General features: G+C 38.1%; 2 long non-coding RNA genes across 2 annotated transcripts; both read left to right on the forward strand.

Annotated features, from left to right (window-relative positions):
• The first annotated feature begins 1,633 nt into the window (after positions 1-1,633).
• Positions 1,634-2,910, forward strand: LOC131646314 (uncharacterized). The gene is made up of 3 exons (XR_009297411.1): positions 1,634-1,851; positions 1,946-2,328; positions 2,750-2,910. It is a non-coding gene; the product is annotated as an uncharacterized LOC131646314 (long non-coding RNA).
• Positions 2,911-9,255: 6,345 nt separating this feature from the next.
• LOC131646315 (uncharacterized) lies at positions 9,256-10,532 on the forward strand. Its single transcript, XR_009297412.1, has 3 exons — positions 9,256-9,473; positions 9,568-9,950; positions 10,372-10,532. It is a non-coding gene; the product is annotated as an uncharacterized LOC131646315 (long non-coding RNA).
• Positions 10,533-17,930: the final 7,398 nt, after the last annotated feature.

Raw genomic sequence — 17,930 nt, forward strand, 5'->3', positions numbered from 1 at the left:
TAGGTCTGAGCCTTTATTAGATGTTTTAGACGTTTTTGGTTGGTGATTTTTAAGGGATTTTAATCTGCGAGTTGAATCACATAGAAAGAATGCCCTGAAGGCAAGAGAAGGAATGCCTCGGAGGCAAGAGAGAAAAGAGAGAAAATTTGTTTGTATTTTTTAGGGTAATTCCATGATGAACAAAACCCAATACAAGGTTCCGCACCACTTCATTACTTTGATTTAGGTCTGAGCCTTTATTAGATGTTTTAGACGTTTTTGGTTGGTGATTTTTAAGGGATTTTAATCTGCGAGTTGAATCACATAGAATGTATGATGTCAAAGAAACAGATTAGGGAATGAATCCCACTCATTTCTCTACATGGATAGAGAAACAGATTAGGGAATGAATCCCACTCATTTCTCTAATAATCGAGAAACAGATTAGGGAATGAATCCCACTCATTTCTCTTCGTAGTGATCAAGAAACAGATTAGGGAATGGATCCCACTCATTTCTCTCTCATTAAGTGTTCGAGAAACAGATTAGGGAATAAATCCCACTCGTTTCTCTCCCACTTTTAATGTGATTCGCCTCTTCCTTTGTTAAGTGTTTTAAAGTTGAAAAGGAAAAGGGATGAAAAACTAGTCTAAAATGAATAACTAGCCTAATGTTATGATGGGAACTTCTAAGTCCTAATGTTGTCATGGTTTCTACCTAGAGGTTAGGAGCAAAAAGCGACATGAGAATATAAGCATAAGCGGAGATCGAAATTACAAGTAAAAATACAAGTAAATAACGATACAAGAATTAGTGTAAAATGGCTAACATAAACACTTGAAAATATAGCACAAAACATGAAAACAAATGATTTAAAATATAGTGCGAAAATGAATTAAAAGATACTATTTTTATGAGAATTTTACATGAGAAAAAGAATTCGAATCAAGCATGAAGAATTAAAAGGAATTTAGCCTAAAACTAATATTTTTTATTGAACATTTTTATATGTCAAAAATTGTGATTAAAAGCCTAAAAACAATATGAGCAAAATAGTGATTTTGTTACCTAAAAAGAAGTTGGAAAAATTATAATTAGGAACCTAAAATATTAATTGAAAACACAAGGAAACAGGGGGTGTATGACTAAAATGATGGTGCAGCAAGCAAAGCGCAGGCCTAATGGTACAGACCCAAATTGAGTATTTTTGTTACAGGCTTTTTATTCAGATTAATCAACCAAAATTAATTAATTAAATAAAATTAAACAAAAAACTAAACGAAATAGAAAGAGGAATTAGGTTACCTGCAATACGTCGATTCAAATCCTCTTCGCTTCACTCTCTCTCAACGGTCTTGGCGAACTCAACGACGGCGGCGGCCAGGGCACTTCTCCGGTGGTTTTAATCGACTCCTGTAAACCAACGACTCAGCTCATCGGACCGGACACTCTCGTCTCTCTCCTCACGCATCGGACGCGGCGGCGCAAATGGAGAGCTCTAACTTCTCCGATGCAGCAAATCTCCGGCCACTATCGCCTTCGAATCAAGTCCCTCACCCTCTCGCTAAGTTCTCCCGACTCGTATCTTGCAGTGACGGCAAGAGTTCAACTTTCTCCTCCGACGAGAATCTCGCCGTACCGCGGTGAACAATCTTGCTCGTGCTTCTCCTTCAGCCTTCTGCGTACCGAAGCTTGTGATGCGTTGTTGTTGTGATGCAGATTGTTTAACAAATTGGATGTTGATCACTTTCTGAAGCAGGTTCAAGAATCGTTTGCGATTGTGGCGATGCCGTTTCGTGAAGCAAGTGAAGATTGACGATGGAGTTGCTTCGTGACTGCTGCAACTATGAATCGCGATGGTCGAAGATGCAGGTGAAGTTTGTTATCTTTCTCAGAGTTTCTGTTACGATTTTCTCTTCACTCTTTTTTTGTTTCTTTTTGTTGGTGATTGAATTGAGATGTGTAGATAAGGAGAAGATGATGAACGAGTTGCAGAAGAGAAGGAAAAAATGAAGATTTTGGTGAAGCTTCAATTATGGAGGAAGTGAAGATGGTTTTGAAGATGGTGAATGAAGTGGCTCTGAATTGAAGATGGTGAAAAATGGTTGAGAGGGAAGCGATGAAGAAGATTGAAGATGGAAAATGGAGAGATGAATGGCGTCGAAGATGATGAAATGATGGAGAAGGTTAGAGAAAGAGATGAAGAATGGGAGAGGAGCTTCTGAATTGGAGGGAAGTCTGATTTATAGGAGTTGAAGGAGGTTGGAGAGTTGGTTGTGGATGCATCTCAGCCTTTGATTGAAGAAGTTTGTTATACAATAGATGGAGAAGATTGAACCTGGTAGAGAGGTTAGTTGCATTTTCTGTTATCAGTTTGTTAGGTGGTTATATTTCTGTTTTTCTGTTATGGGATGATTAGGTTCTGTTGCAATGGTTAGTATTTCTATTAAACAAACTGAAGAATTGGTTAGAAACGGTTAGCTGGCAGTTAGGGAAGTTGGTTAGAGAACTTGTTAGTTATAATTGGTTAAGGCAGTTAGAGGAGTTAGGTTATGAAATGGTTCTTTTGACATGATGCAGGGCTGCCATGGAATGTGTTTTTGTATGGAAAAGGCTTGATGTATGTATGGTTTTGATGTGTTATGTTATGAATTTTTGTCTGGATGGTATGGTTATGGTTTAGAGTTTGTATAGAATTGATATTAAATGAATGGATGTGTATATCTGGTTTTGAGTGGTTTAACTTATGGCTGCCTATGAATCCTTGCAGGTTATTAACAACTGAAGAGAGTGGCTGTGGGTTTGCAAACTATCTTGAACTGGTTTATTGAAACGGGTTGGAACCGGCAGATTTACGGTTACGAAGCGAAGTTGAACTTGACTTGAGGAGCAAGAGTGATGGGAGGTGGTGAAGCTGGAGACTTGGAAACAATAGGCTTTTTAGAAATTTTGTTTGACTTTCAATCAACATGGATTTTCATGTAGCTTCATGTTCCCTTTTCTGACAGTTCTGTAATTGAATTCCTTGTAGTATGTGATTGTACTTGAATTTGACTTTTGTATTTCAAATATAAACAATGAGTGATTTCCCTTTTTTGTTGAATAAAATACTTCCAAAACACGGTTGTAGCCAAGTACTAAGAATAGGTCAATGTGACTCGGTCAACAAAACTCAGCCCTCCATGGTTGACTCGGTTGACCAAAAGTCAACTCGTGCTTATTTTCAATTTCACTCTTTTTCCAACATGCATTTCTTCTAAAGCTTCTTTCCTTGAGGACACTGGAACCAAGATAGCTTGCAACATACGGAGCAATATTTGATCAGGTGAACTTATAAGAATCCAATATATGTAAGCCAACCATTGACCTAATAATGCCGCACACGATGCAGATGAATGAATGATTTTACCCTAAAATAAATGAAAGATAAGAATTTATGCAAATGAATCCAAAGTCATAAGCCAAGTGGAAGTCAAATTAGATGGGCAAATTTTGGGGTGCAACAGCTGCCCCTATTTAATCATCTTAAACCTGAAAGTGGGATTGGCGTTAGCCTTTCGAGCATTCAAGGTGGAAGAAGATTAAATACTAAGTGAACCTGAAAATTTGCTCGGAGAAAGATGAGATCCACTGGGGAAAAGGATGGTGTCAACTCCACTGAGGAAAAGTGTATCAATTCTGGATTGAACAAATTAGCTCTGGGCTAGAAATGAAATAGAACTCAACTCTGGGTTGAAGAAGAATAGAGGGAAGTCAACTCTGGGTTGGACAAGATGTAAATATCAATTCTGGATTGAGAATAGAAAGGGAAATCCGTATTAGTGGGACAAGATATAGGCATCAACTCTGGGTTAAGAAAAAGTACGGACATCAACTCTGGGTTTAAAGCAAGATGTGGACATCAACTCTGGGTTGAGAGAAGGTGATTCAACTCTGGGTTGAAAGAGGAAAGATGAACAATTAGGAATGACCGTCAACTCTGGGTTGAGTGGGTAAAGACAAAAGATGACTGTCAACTCTGGGTTGAGTGGGAAAAGAGAAAAGATAACTGTCAACTCTGGGTTGAGTGAGAAGAGAAAAGATAACCGTCAACTCTGGGTTAAGTGGGAAAGAGAATAAAAGATAACCGTCAACTCTGGGTTGAGTGGGAAAATATAATTAACTCGGGGTTAAAAGATTAAAGGAAAATCAACTCTGGGTTGAACACAAAAACATCAACTCTGGGTTGAAGAAATATGAACATGATTGACTTTGGAAGATGACACCACAATGGTAGCTCTGAGTGATCCAGTGGATATCAATCGAATGCTTGTAGGGACCTCATCTGATGAGTAACTTCTTGGCTTATGCTTCACATGCAAATGTTTGATTTTTTTTTTATGCACTTCTGGAGATGCAATGCAATGCAATGAATTCTATATGTAGTGTACTGATTGATTAGGGTTTCTGCTTTGTGGGGAATAGATTAGGCGGAGTTCTGAACTTTGCTTGATTCAAGATAGGGTGGATGCCCATGCTTTATTGATGATTGGATTATTGTAGGAGAAATGAGAATGCTATGATATGCATGATGCATGTATGAATATGGATGAAATGAATGTTTCCAAGATATGGGAAATGGATGGAAAGGTCACAGTTTGTGAAAGTATTGATGAAGGTGAGGTGTGACTCCTTGACACATATCTTGATATCTGACACTTGATTGAAGATGAAGAGATGAATTGTTACTAGCTTGCCCCAGCTTGTAAGATCTCTTGAGATAGAAATTTGATATGCTTGAATCATGGAGATGTGCAATGATCTGCCCCAGTGTATATCATGGAATGAATGCCCCATATTGAAAGGAACTCTTCCACCAAATGGATGTTTGAGATATTTGCTTAGTGGATGACCAACCTTTACCTTTGTAAGATTACTCGATGGGATTTCAATGTTGAACTTTCCTTGGTATCAAGTACTCGCTTTCGGATTAGAGACAATTCTGTTTTGAAAAAGATACTGAGAATGCAATGCACATGTTAATCTCAAAGTAAAAGTTTTTATTTGTCAAAATGTTGTACTGATACTAACACAAATGACACAACAACATTAGGAGTCAGTTTGACATGATTTTACAGTTTGTATGCTTTCGGAACGAACCCTGCTTCAATTAGGACTTTTGAGGGTTGTAACGTGGTCGGGTTCACGGTTTAAGAAACAAAGGATAAAGGCTCAAATTCTACTTAACCCACCCCTTCTTCGTGATGTTCTCCAGTCCTACGCTCAGCTAGTTTGACACGAGTGTTCACCTTTCAGGAAGGATTATGATGGATGAGGATCTTTTGTAGCTTTGATGGAGATGGCAGTCACCTTTTGGTGCTTTTGTTGATGATCACAACAACTTGTCCCTTAGAGGATTTATTTCTTTTGCTTTGCCTCTTGCTTTCCCTAACTTTTGCCTGGACAAAAAGTTTCTTTTGATATTGGTGTTCGTTGTCCAGCGGGATATGCCCTAATTTTTGCCTAAGTCATTTGCTTCAAAGCTTTTCCTTTCTTCTTTTTTTTTTGACTTAGCGGGCTTTTGTTTCTTTCTTCTTTTTTTTTTTATCATAACTTTCTTTTCATTCTTTTTGTCTCGTTCGGGAACACGTTGTATGACTTTTGTGAATGACTTGAAGAAAAGGTTGTGACTGCCTTCTTCTTAGTGAATGAGAGACATCCATTGTGGATAGTGCTCTTCTTCTTTTGTTGTGAGATATAATTGATCCTCTGATGGAATACCTGAAAATTGAGCGCTCGGTCGCACTAACTGAAGACTACCCTGCCCCTGGTTAAGATTGAGGGTTTTGTATTTTTGAAAGAAACTACTACTCCTTAGGCTCAAAGGGGTTGACGAGGGTTTCACTTCCTTATAACTCCGGTGTTTAGGAATGGAAACAATGCCTGTACATCGTCAGCAGGATCTTGTTCCAAAGGCATACAATTAGTGATTCATGTGTTTTTGATTTTCATCATTCTCCTTTTTTAGTTGCTTAAGACAAATGAGTGAAGTATCAATGAACATAATGACAAAGATGAAATGATTTGAGAAAAACATGTATATTACGTTATTTTTATTTATTCAAACAGAATGGGTTTCTTACAATGAGAAGTACTTGATAACAACAAAAGCAATACAATTGAAAATACTAAAGGAATCTATACAATGGCAAGCTTGGCTTTATTCTAATGCAAATGAAATGTTCTCTGACAAACATAAAGTATTTAGGCTCCATTGGTGGAAGGTACCCTCATGAGGAGGCATGATTCTCTGATAGTAGCTTGATTTTGTTGTAATTCCCCATGATTCTTTTTCTGTGAGCTCTTGTGAGATATCGGTGTTGAGGAATCGTCTTGACTGATCTGATGGAGAGGAAGAGTGGTAAGAGTCTTGGTAACCATGGATGCATATGCATGAATGCAGAATGTTAATGATGATGCAAATGTATCATAAATCAGGATCAAGGATCAAGGCCTCTTGTGATAATAACTTCTCATGGTCATAAGATATGGCCGAATCCTCCAGATTCAGAGGTTCGACGTTGCTTTCTGGATAAATAGCTTGTGCATAAGTCAAAGATGGTCGAACTCTCCAGATTCAGAGGTTCGACGTTGATTCTGATAGATAACCTTTGCATAAGTCACATAAGGTCGAACCTTCCAGATTCAGAGGTTCGACGTTGATTATGATAGATAGTCTGAATGGCATGGGGTAGGATGGAGGCATGTTTTCCTGCAAAACAAAATTTCCCAACCCCTCTCACAGGTGTGATCTAGTATAAGGTAGGTCAAAAAGCCAACAGAGGATTGAAAGTAGGCGTAATCATACGATATTGCCTCTTTCAACCAAGCTCTGTCCGTGGATACATGATCGGATCAATCAGACATACGTCTTCTGTCCGTCATGGCCACTCTATTCCTAGTTCCTAAGGTATCACTCATGGCCTGGGTATTGGGCCTTTTACCTCATAGAACATCCCACCCAACCTGCAAACAGAGAAAATATGTGGTCCCCACGGGGACCCATAATATAGTCCAGATGCATGCGAAAAGTAAATATGATATGCAAACAGGAATAAACATGATATACAAACATATATACACAGGATGTAAGCATATAAACAAATAAAGAAAAACACCCAAAGAAAAGAAACAAACAAAGGCTAGGATCGACTCGCTAAGAATGGACCAGCACAGGTCTATCACGTCCCCAGCAGAGTCGCCAGCTGTCGCACGCTCGCGAAAATGGACAGAGTCGCCACCAATATATTTATCCCATAAAGGGAAAGGAATATCAGAAAACCTAGGATGAATAAGAACGAGGTCTTTCGACCAGAGATAGGGTACGGGAGTCGGTTACGCAAGGGGAAGGTACTAGCACCCCTCACGCCCATCGTACTCGATGGTATCCACCTATGTTTGTTGCTATCTAAAGGGTGTGTAAATCTAAAGCTTAATTACTAAGGGAATGCATGCAAATGAAAGAAAAGGAAACACGGGGAAAATAAGGGTTTTAAATAGTTGTGCTCGCTTAGGCCCCGCGACCTAATGCCTACGTATCCTTTTCAGGAATCAGAGCGCCGTAGTTCGGCTCTTCAGTTTTTGTTTGTTTTTGTGTTTTTTAGTGGACGACGTTACATTCGCACTCCGCTGCTCGACCTCTGGAGTCTTAAGCTGGGAATGGAGCGGAAATAACGTGTCCGATTAGGAGAAAGAATGCCCTGAAGGCAAGAGAAGGAATGCCTCGGAGGCAAGAGAGAAAAGAGAGAAAATTTGTTTGTATTTTTTAGGGTAATTCCATGATGAACAAAACCCAATACAAGGTTCCGCACCACTTCATTACTTTGATTTAGGTCTGAGCCTTTATTAGATGTTTTAGACGTTTTTGGTTGGTGATTTTTAAGGGATTTTAATCTGCGAGTTGAATCACATAGAATGTATGATGTCAAAGAAACAGATTAGGGAATGAATCCCACTCATTTCTCTACATGGATAGAGAAACAGATTAGGGAATGAATCCCACTCATTTCTCTAATAATCGAGAAACAGATTAGGGAATGAATCCCACTCATTTCTCTTCGTAGTGATCAAGAAACAGATTAGGGAATGGATCCCACTCATTTCTCTCTCATTAAGTGTTCGAGAAACAGATTAGGGAATAAATCCCACTCGTTTCTCTCCCACTTTTAATGTGATTCGCCTCTTCCTTTGTTAAGTGTTTTAAAGTTGAAAAGGAAAAGGGATGAAAAACTAGTCTAAAATGAATAACTAGCCTAATGTTATGATGGGAACTTCTAAGTCCTAATGTTGTCATGGTTTCTACCTAGAGGTTAGGAGCAAAAAGCGACATGAGAATATAAGCATAAGCGGAGATCGAAATTACAAGTAAAAATACAAGTAAATAACGATACAAGAATTAGTGTAAAATGGCTAACATAAACACTTGAAAATATAGCACAAAACATGAAAACAAATGATTTAAAATATAGTGCGAAAATGAATTAAAAGATACTATTTTTATGAGAATTTTACATGAGAAAAAGAATTCGAATCAAGCATGAAGAATTAAAAGGAATTTAGCCTAAAACTAATATTTTTTATTGAACATTTATATGTCAAAAATTGTGATTAAAAGCCTAAAAACAATATGAGCAAAATAGTGATTTTGTTACCTAAAAAGAAGTTGGAAAAATTATAATTAGGAACCTAAAATATTAATTGAAAACACAAGGAAACAGGGGGTGTATGACTAAAATGATGGTGCAGCAAGCAAAGCGCAGGCCTAATGGTACAGACCCAAATTGAGTATTTTTGTTACAGGCTTTTTATTCAGATTAATCAACCAAAATTAATTAATTAAATAAAATTAAACAAAAAACTAAACGAAATAGAAAGAGGAATTAGGTTACCTGCAATACGTCGATTCAAATCCTCTTCGCTTCACTCTCTCTCAACGGTCTTGGCGAACTCAACGACGGCGGCGGCCAGGGCACTTCTCCGGTGGTTTTAATCGACTCCTGTAAACCAACGACTCAGCTCATCGGACCGGACACTCTCGTCTCTCTCCTCACGCATCGGACGCGGCGGCGCAAATGGAGAGCTCTAACTTCTCCGATGCAGCAAATCTCCGGCCACTATCGCCTTCGAATCAAGTCCCTCACCCTCTCGCTAAGTTCTCCCGACTCGTATCTTGCAGTGACGGCAAGAGTTCAACTTTCTCCTCCGACGAGAATCTCGCCGTACCGCGGTGAACAATCTTGCTCGTGCTTCTCCTTCAGCCTTCTGCGTACCGAAGCTTGTGATGCGTTGTTGTTGTGATGCAGATTGTTTAACAAATTGGATGTTGATCACTTTCTGAAGCAGGTTCAAGAATCGTTTGCGATTGTGGCGATGCCGTTTCGTGAAGCAAGTGAAGATTGACGATGGAGTTGCTTCGTGACTGCTGCAACTATGAATCGCGATGGTCGAAGATGCAGGTGAAGTTTGTTATCTTTCTCAGAGTTTCTGTTACGATTTTCTCTTCACTCTTTTTTTGTTTCTTTTTGTTGGTGATTGAATTGAGATGTGTAGATAAGGAGAAGATGATGAACGAGTTGCAGAAGAGAAGGAAAAAATGAAGATTTTGGTGAAGCTTCAATTATGGAGGAAGTGAAGATGGTTTTGAAGATGGTGAATGAAGTGGCTCTGAATTGAAGATGGTGAAAAATGGTTGAGAGGGAAGCGATGAAGAAGATTGAAGATGGAAAATGGAGAGATGAATGGCGTCGAAGATGATGAAATGATGGAGAAGGTTAGAGAAAGAGATGAAGAATGGGAGAGGAGCTTCTGAATTGGAGGGAAGTCTGATTTATAGGAGTTGAAGGAGGTTGGAGAGTTGGTTGTGGATGCATCTCAGCCTTTGATTGAAGAAGTTTGTTATACAATAGATGGAGAAGATTGAACCTGGTAGAGAGGTTAGTTGCATTTTCTGTTATCAGTTTGTTAGGTGGTTATATTTCTGTTTTTCTGTTATGGGATGATTAGGTTCTGTTGCAATGGTTAGTATTTCTATTAAACAAACTGAAGAATTGGTTAGAAACGGTTAGCTGGCAGTTAGGGAAGTTGGTTAGAGAACTTGTTAGTTATAATTGGTTAAGGCAGTTAGAGGAGTTAGGTTATGAAATGGTTCTTTTGACATGATGCAGGGCTGCCATGGAATGTGTTTTTGTATGGAAAAGGCTTGATGTATGTATGGTTTTGATGTGTTATGTTATGAATTTTTGTCTGGATGGTATGGTTATGGTTTAGAGTTTGTATAGAATTGATATTAAATGAATGGATGTGTATATCTGGTTTTGAGTGGTTTAACTTATGGCTGCCTATGAATCCTTGCAGGTTATTAACAACTGAAGAGAGTGGCTGTGGGTTTGCAAACTATCTTGAACTGGTTTATTGAAACGGGTTGGAACCGGCAGATTTACGGTTACGAAGCGAAGTTGAACTTGACTTGAGGAGCAAGAGTGATGGGAGGTGGTGAAGCTGGAGACTTGGAAACAATAGGCTTTTTAGAAATTTTGTTTGACTTTCAATCAACATGGATTTTCATGTAGCTTCATGTTCCCTTTTCTGACAGTTCTGTAATTGAATTCCTTGTAGTATGTGATTGTACTTGAATTTGACTTTTGTATTTCAAATATAAACAATGAGTGATTTCCCTTTTTTGTTGAATAAAATACTTCCAAAACACGGTTGTAGCCAAGTACTAAGAATAGGTCAATGTGACTCGGTCAACAAAACTCAGCCCTCCATGGTTGACTCGGTTGACCAAAAGTCAACTCGTGCTTATTTTCAATTTCACTCTTTTTCCAACATGCATTTCTTCTAAAGCTTCTTTCCTTGAGGACACTGGAACCAAGATAGCTTGCAACATACGGAGCAATATTTGATCAGGTGAACTTATAAGAATCCAATATATGTAAGCCAACCATTGACCTAATAATGCCGCACACGATGCAGATGAATGAATGATTTTACCCTAAAATAAATGAAAGATAAGAATTTATGCAAATGAATCCAAAGTCATAAGCCAAGTGGAAGTCAAATTAGATGGGCAAATTTTGGGGTGCAACACTATCTCTCATGCGGAGTATGAGAAGATAACAAATAGAGAAATAGCCCATGACATCTTTGAATCCCTAAAGATGACTCATGAAGGAAATGCTCAAGTAAAGGAGACAAAGGCTCTGGCTCTCATCCAGAAATATGAAGCGTTCAAGATGGAGGAAGATGAGAACATTGATGTTTTCAAGATTCCAGACTCTGACTGCTGGACTGAGAGTGCTTGACAAAGGTTACACCAAAGTTGATCATGCAAATAAGATCATCATAAGCTTACCCAGAAGATGGGGACCCATGGTGACTGCCTTCAAGATTGCTAAGAATCTGAATGAGGTGTCTCTTGAAGAGCTGATAAGTGCCTTGAGAAGTCACGAGATCGAGCTGGACGCAAATGAACCTCAGAAGAAAGGTAAGTCTATTGCTTTGAAATCAAATAATAAAAAATGCACTAACGCTTTTCAGGCTGAAGAAGAAAGATCTGATGAGTCAGAATCTGAAGAAGAAGATGAACTGTCTCTCATTTCCAGAAGAGTGAATCAACTCTGGAAAAGTAAGCAGAGAAGATTCAAGAGCTTCAAAAGACCTGAAAAGGGAGAATCTTATGATCACAGAAGATCTAGCAAGAAGAAAGTTGTCTTCTACGAATGCAAGGAACCTGGACACTACAAGAATGAATGTCCAAAGCTTCAGAGGGAAAAACCAAAGAAAAGATTTGAAAAGAAGAAAGGTCTTATGGCTACCCGGGATGACTCAGATTCTTCAGATCAAGAGTCAGACTCTGAAGACGAGCAGGCCAACTTAGCTTTGATGGCAACTATTGATGGAGACTCAGAATCTACATCAGACTCAGATTCTGAAGAGGTATTCTCTGAAATTTCTAGAGAAGAGCTTGTTTCTAGTCTCTAAGAACTTCTGGAAATCAAGAGTTAACTTAGTATCAAATACAAAAATTTGAGAAAGCTCTTTGCATCTGAAACTAAGAGACTTGAAATAGGAAATTCTGAATTGAAAGAAAAAGTTTTAAAATTAACCAAAGATGTTGAAACATCTTTAGATTCATAAAATTCTATTCCAAGCACACACAATATTCTGAAAGAATATGACTTGAGTTTCAGAAAGTTTCTATCTAGAGGTATAGGCAGAAGCCAGCTAGCCTCTATGATATATGGTGTGAGTGGAAACAAGAGAATAGGCATATGCTTTGAGGGAGAAGTCCCATATAAAGTAGATCATATTGATGAAATGATCATAAAGTATAAACCTCTGCATGAGCAGTTTACATATGGTCATTCTCATGATATAAAGCACACATCTCACTCTAAGAGTTTCCACATTTCACACACAAAGAAAAATACTGTTGCTTATTCTGGTATACCTTATGTGAAATCTCAGTTCAAACAGAACGTGAGAAAAACTAACCCCAAAGGACCCAAAAGAATGTGGGTACCTAAGGATAAAATTATTCCTGTTGCATATCTCCTTAACAGCTCAAAAGGAAAACATGTCATGGTACCTGGACTCTGGATGCTCACGTCACATGACGGGAAGAAAGTCTATGTTCCAAGATCACGTACTTAAATCTGTTGGAGAAGTAAAGTTTGGAGGGAATCAAAAGGGCAAAATCATTGGCTCAGGAACCATATGCATTGCTCAGAAGTGTTTCCTTCTTGGATATTCTGAATGCTCTAAAGGCTACAGAGTATACAATACTGAAACGCTGATAGTTGAGGAATCAATCAACATCAGATTTGATGATAAGCTTGGCAATGAAAAGCTAAAGCAGAATGAGAATTTTGCAGATATAGATCTTTCTGATCCAGATCAAGAGGAAACCAAAAGAAAGGATGATGCAGAAGATCAAGTTGCAGCTTCTTTAAAGAATCTCAGAATATCTGAAGAGCCAACACTCAGAAGATCTTCTAAAGTCAACTCCTCTCATCCAGAAGATATGATCATTGGAAAGAAAGATGATCCCATCAGAACAAGAGCATTCCTTAAGAACAATGCAGAATGTCAATTTGGTTTAGTATCTTTGATCGAGCCAACTTCTGTTGATCAAGCTCTGGAAGATGCTGACTGGATAATTTCCATGCAAGAAGAGTTAAATCAGTTTACAAGGAATGATGTTTGGGATCTGGTTCTAATACCTAAAGGCTTTAACATTACTGGAACAAAATGGGTTTTCAGAAACAAACGTAATGAGAAAATAGAAGTGGTAAGAAACAAAGCCAGACTGGTTGCTCAGGGCTATAGTCAGCAGGAAGGCATTGACTATACAGAAACCTTTGCACCAGGGGCCAGGTTAGAATGTATTCACTTATTAATATCATTTGCCACTCAGAATAAAATCACTCTGTATCAGATGGATGTTAAGAGTGCCTTTTTAAATGGTTATATAGATGAAGAAGTTTATGTCCATCAAACTCCTGGTTTTGAAGACTCTAAGTCTCCAGAACATGTTTTTAAACTCAAGAAATAATTAAACGGATTGAAGCAAGCTCCTAGAGCTTGGTATGAAAGATTAAGTTCTTTCCTTCTGAATAATGGTTTCATTAGAGGAAAAGTGGATACAACTCTCTTCTGTAAAACCTTTAAAAAGGATATTTTAATTTTTCAAATTTATGTTGATGATATCATATTTGGAACATCTAATGCTACGCTTGGAACGAATTTTGCTAAGTCTATGGAGGCAGAATTTGAAATGAGCATGATGGAAGAACTCAAGTATTTCTTGGAAATTCATATCAATCAAACTTCTGAAGGAACTTATGTTCATCAGACCAAGTATGTCAAAGAGCTTATGAAGAAGTTCAGATTATCTGAAAGCAAATAGGCAAAGACCCCAATGCATCCTACGTGTGTATTAGGTAAGGATGAGGTAAGCAAGAAGGTAGATCAGAAAATCCACAGAGGTATGATAGGATCTCTTCTATATCTTACTACTTCTAGACCTGATATTTTATTCAGTGTATGCCTGTGTGCTAGATTCTAATTAGATTCTAGAGAATCTCACTTAACTTCTGTTAAGAGAATTCTAAGGTATCTGAAAGGTACTACTAATGTTGGTTTAGTCTACAAAAAATCTGAAGAATACAACTTAGTAGGATATTGTGATGCTGATTACGCTGGAGATAGAGTTGAAAGGATAAGTACTTCTGGAAGCTGTCAGTTTCTGGGAAGTCACCTGATCTCCTGGTATAGCAAGAAGCAAGCCACAGTTGCCCTCTCTACAACAGAAGCAGAATATGTTGTTGCTGCTGGATGTAGTACAAAGATGCTCTGGATGAAATGTCAGCTAGAAGACTTTCAGATATATGAGTGTAACATTCCTATATTCTGTGATAATACTTCTACTATCTGTTTATCTAAGAATCCCATTTTACATTATAAGGCTAAACATATAGAGATTAAACATCACTTTATTAGGGACTATGCTCACAAGGGTGTTCTTTCTTTAAACTTTGTTGATACAGACCATCAATGGGCTGATATCTTTACAAAACCCCTTGCTGAAGATAGGTTTAAGTTCATTCTGAAGAACATCAGTATGGATTTATGCCCAGAATGAGGTTATGAGAAGATCTGAATGTGGATTAATTTGAAAACATTTATGCATTTATTTGTCTCATCAGATGTTTTGTCTGTGTATGGTCATTTAGATACTCTGATTCTGTTATTCCTAATGTTTCATATATCTAAGTATGATACAGAACTTCTGTTAGAGCAAAACAGCTGTCACCAGCTATTCTAGATGATGACCACGTGTTCATTCTGAAGGGACAAACATGCGTGCAGTAGATGAGACGCCGCCCTAGGTAACTGTTCAAATCATTTCAAATTTCACGCTATCTCTCCTAACGTCATTTAGCATAATGTGATTGATTCTCTGCATTCTGTAACTGCTCACATTCAGAATTTCATTGCATTTAGTTTTCAAGTCCGTGTCTATATAAACCCATATCATAACCATTTCTTCTCTTTTCACGCATTCATCATCTATTGTTATATCGATTTCTGTCTTCTTTTCTCTCTCTTCAAAAACCCTAAAAGCAAGAAAACCAACAATCTCGAGCGTTTGTCAATGGCTTCTTCATCTAAGCAACAAGTTGGTTCTTCTTCTCAACAACAAGAACAAGTTCAACAGCAACAACAACTTGTTCCGCAGAAGACTTGTCTGATTCCTATGGATGATTTATAAGTTATATGTAAAATGATGGTCGATTTTGATAACCTAGAAGAGCATGACATTCATCTGAAGGATAACATGATTTTTCAGGGTAGGGAAGCATTCTTTTATAGGTTGTGTGGACCAGTTTACCCAGATTTAGTCAAAGAATTCTGGGTTCATGCAACGATTATGCCAAAAGCAATTCTTTCTTTTGTTCATGGTGAAGAGTTCTTCATCACTGAGAATCTCTTAAGAAGATTGTTTGGTTTGGAAACTGTTGAAAGTGATTCTGGAGAAATTATAGGAAGAATAGATTGGAATGTTGTGTATACATAAATCTTCAAGTATGGAAAAGAGTCTACAGATATCAAGGAATTGAAGGATCCTTGCAGAATATGGCCTAAGATCCTTCTAGGTTGCATCTATCATAGAAAGGCAATTGTTTCTCCCAACTATGTTAACAAGGACCAACAATACATTCTGTATTGTATTGGTAAATAAGAGAAGGTGGATCTTCCTTTCATCATTTTTAATCACATGTGGAATCATGTGAAGGACTCTAGAGAACAATTCAGATTGAAGAATCCCAAGTACAAGAGAAATATCATTCCCTTTGGAAGAATAATTACAGATCTTCTAATTCAAACTGGATTGGTTGGTGATCTGGAGAAAGCTGAAATTATCAAGGATATATTTGCAACGAGTGGAAGCACTATTAATGCTAACACTCTGAAGAAGATGAGCTTAATCGAAACCATTGGTGCTCCTCCCAGAGTGGACCATGAGATTCTGACCATAAAAGCTCCTGCTCTGGCTGACTTTGAATTATTTTTCAAAAATGAACATCCTGACGTTGTTGTCCGCTATATAGCTATGTATAAGAAAGAAGGCTCTGTGTATGATCCTGTGTGGATAAGCAGATAGAAGGCTCTTACTATAGCTGATCAAGTACCAGAAAAAGAAGAAGAGAAAAAGAAGAAGAGAAAAAGAAGAAGAAAAGAAAGCAAGACCAGCAAGAAGGAAAGAAGGAAAAGAAAGAGAAGAACATTCAGATGGAAGTTCAAGAAGAAAATAAGGCAAAGAAAGTGCAAACAAAAGTTCAAGAAGAAAATCAAGAAAATAAAGAAGAAAAGAAGGAAGAGAAGAAAAAGGAAGAAGAGAAGAAGGAAGAGAAGAAGAAGGAAAAGAAGAGGAAGACTGTTGGAGATGGACCTGCCAAGCCTCAGAAGAAGAAAAAATCATCAGGTATTTCTATCTCTGAGCCTGTTTCTGCTCCTGTTTTAATTTCGAAACATGTACAAACAGAAGCTCCACCACTAAAATCACCAGAAAAAACCCCAGAAAATCCTCCTCCAACCACCAAAATTTCTAACCCTCCATCTTCTTCTTCACCCAAGTCTAAAGGCAAACAGCCTATTCTTGATTCTGAACCTGCTCATGCTTCTGAACCAATTCTTGAACCAACACCTTTAAACACCGTCATTCCTCCTCACGCCATAATCTCCACCTCTTAACCTCCTCCACATTCTAACTATGAACCTGTTATGGACATTCGAGTGTTCTTTAACCCCCCCTCGCCAGAATCATCCTTTTTTGACTCTTCCATTTGTCTCATGAACACCTTTAAATCCCTAAACACTACCTCTGACCCCATTCTCGTAGTCTTAGAGTCTGACAATGAAGCTGAATCCTCTCTTCAACCATCCTCTTCAAACATATCTTTTGTGCTTGATAGAGAACCTCAACCTTATGTCCTCTTCAACCCAGAAAAACCAATTTCCATCCGCAACCCAAAATCTCCAATCACCCCTCTCAGAACAAACCCTCCAAAACCTTCTGTTGATGCACGTTTTGAATCATTAAATCACAAGGTCAGAACAGGGTTAGAAGTTCTGAAGGTTGCTCATGACTCCAAGCTGGATCATGTAGTTGCTGGAAAGCTGCGGAAAGCTTTTGGTGAGGAAGTGCAAGCTGAGTTTTTGGAAGAGAAGCCTTTCGTTGATGAAATGGAAGCAGATAATTCCTTGGCTATGGTTGTTTGGAAGCCAGATCCATATAAAGTTTTGACTGGAGATTTTCAACTTTTGTTCAACTGGTTCCGGGAGAACCCTCTAAAAGAGAATCCTGACATGGTGTATCCAGAGATTAAGTATCCTCCAGAAGTAGAGATTCCTGTTGTTCAAGAGCACCCTGCTGAATAAATTCCTGTTGAGGAAAATCTGGAAGATGCTTAAATGGTCGAAGTTGATGCTGATCATCCTGTCCTAGAAGATAACTTTGTTGCTTCTTCTGCTGGTTCTTCATCTTCTGTTCTGATGAACACTCTGAAGGAACTCCAACAGAATCAAGCTACATTGGTTAGTCAAATGGACAAGCAAGATGACACCAATGCTGAATTCAGAACTTGGATGAAAATATCTGAAGAATCTTCAAAGAAGCAAGCAGAAGACAACGCTGAGATTAAGAACCTTCTGGCAGATTTAGCCTCTAAGCTTACCCAGTCGTAATCTGTCTTGTGTTTTAGTTTGTTTTATTGTTCCTTGCATCTGTTTTGAACTGCATCTGCTTTGTATTCTCTTCTGATTAAATCAATGAAATATCCTTTCTTTCTTCACTCTGTGTGTCTTTCATCTGAATCTTTTATACTTTTTGATGTTATGACAAAAAA

The sequence above is a fragment of the Vicia villosa genome, linkage group LG2, assembly GCF_029867415.1.
Source record: "Vicia villosa cultivar HV-30 ecotype Madison, WI linkage group LG2, Vvil1.0, whole genome shotgun sequence".
NCBI classification, from domain to species: Eukaryota; Viridiplantae; Streptophyta; class Magnoliopsida; order Fabales; family Fabaceae; genus Vicia; species Vicia villosa.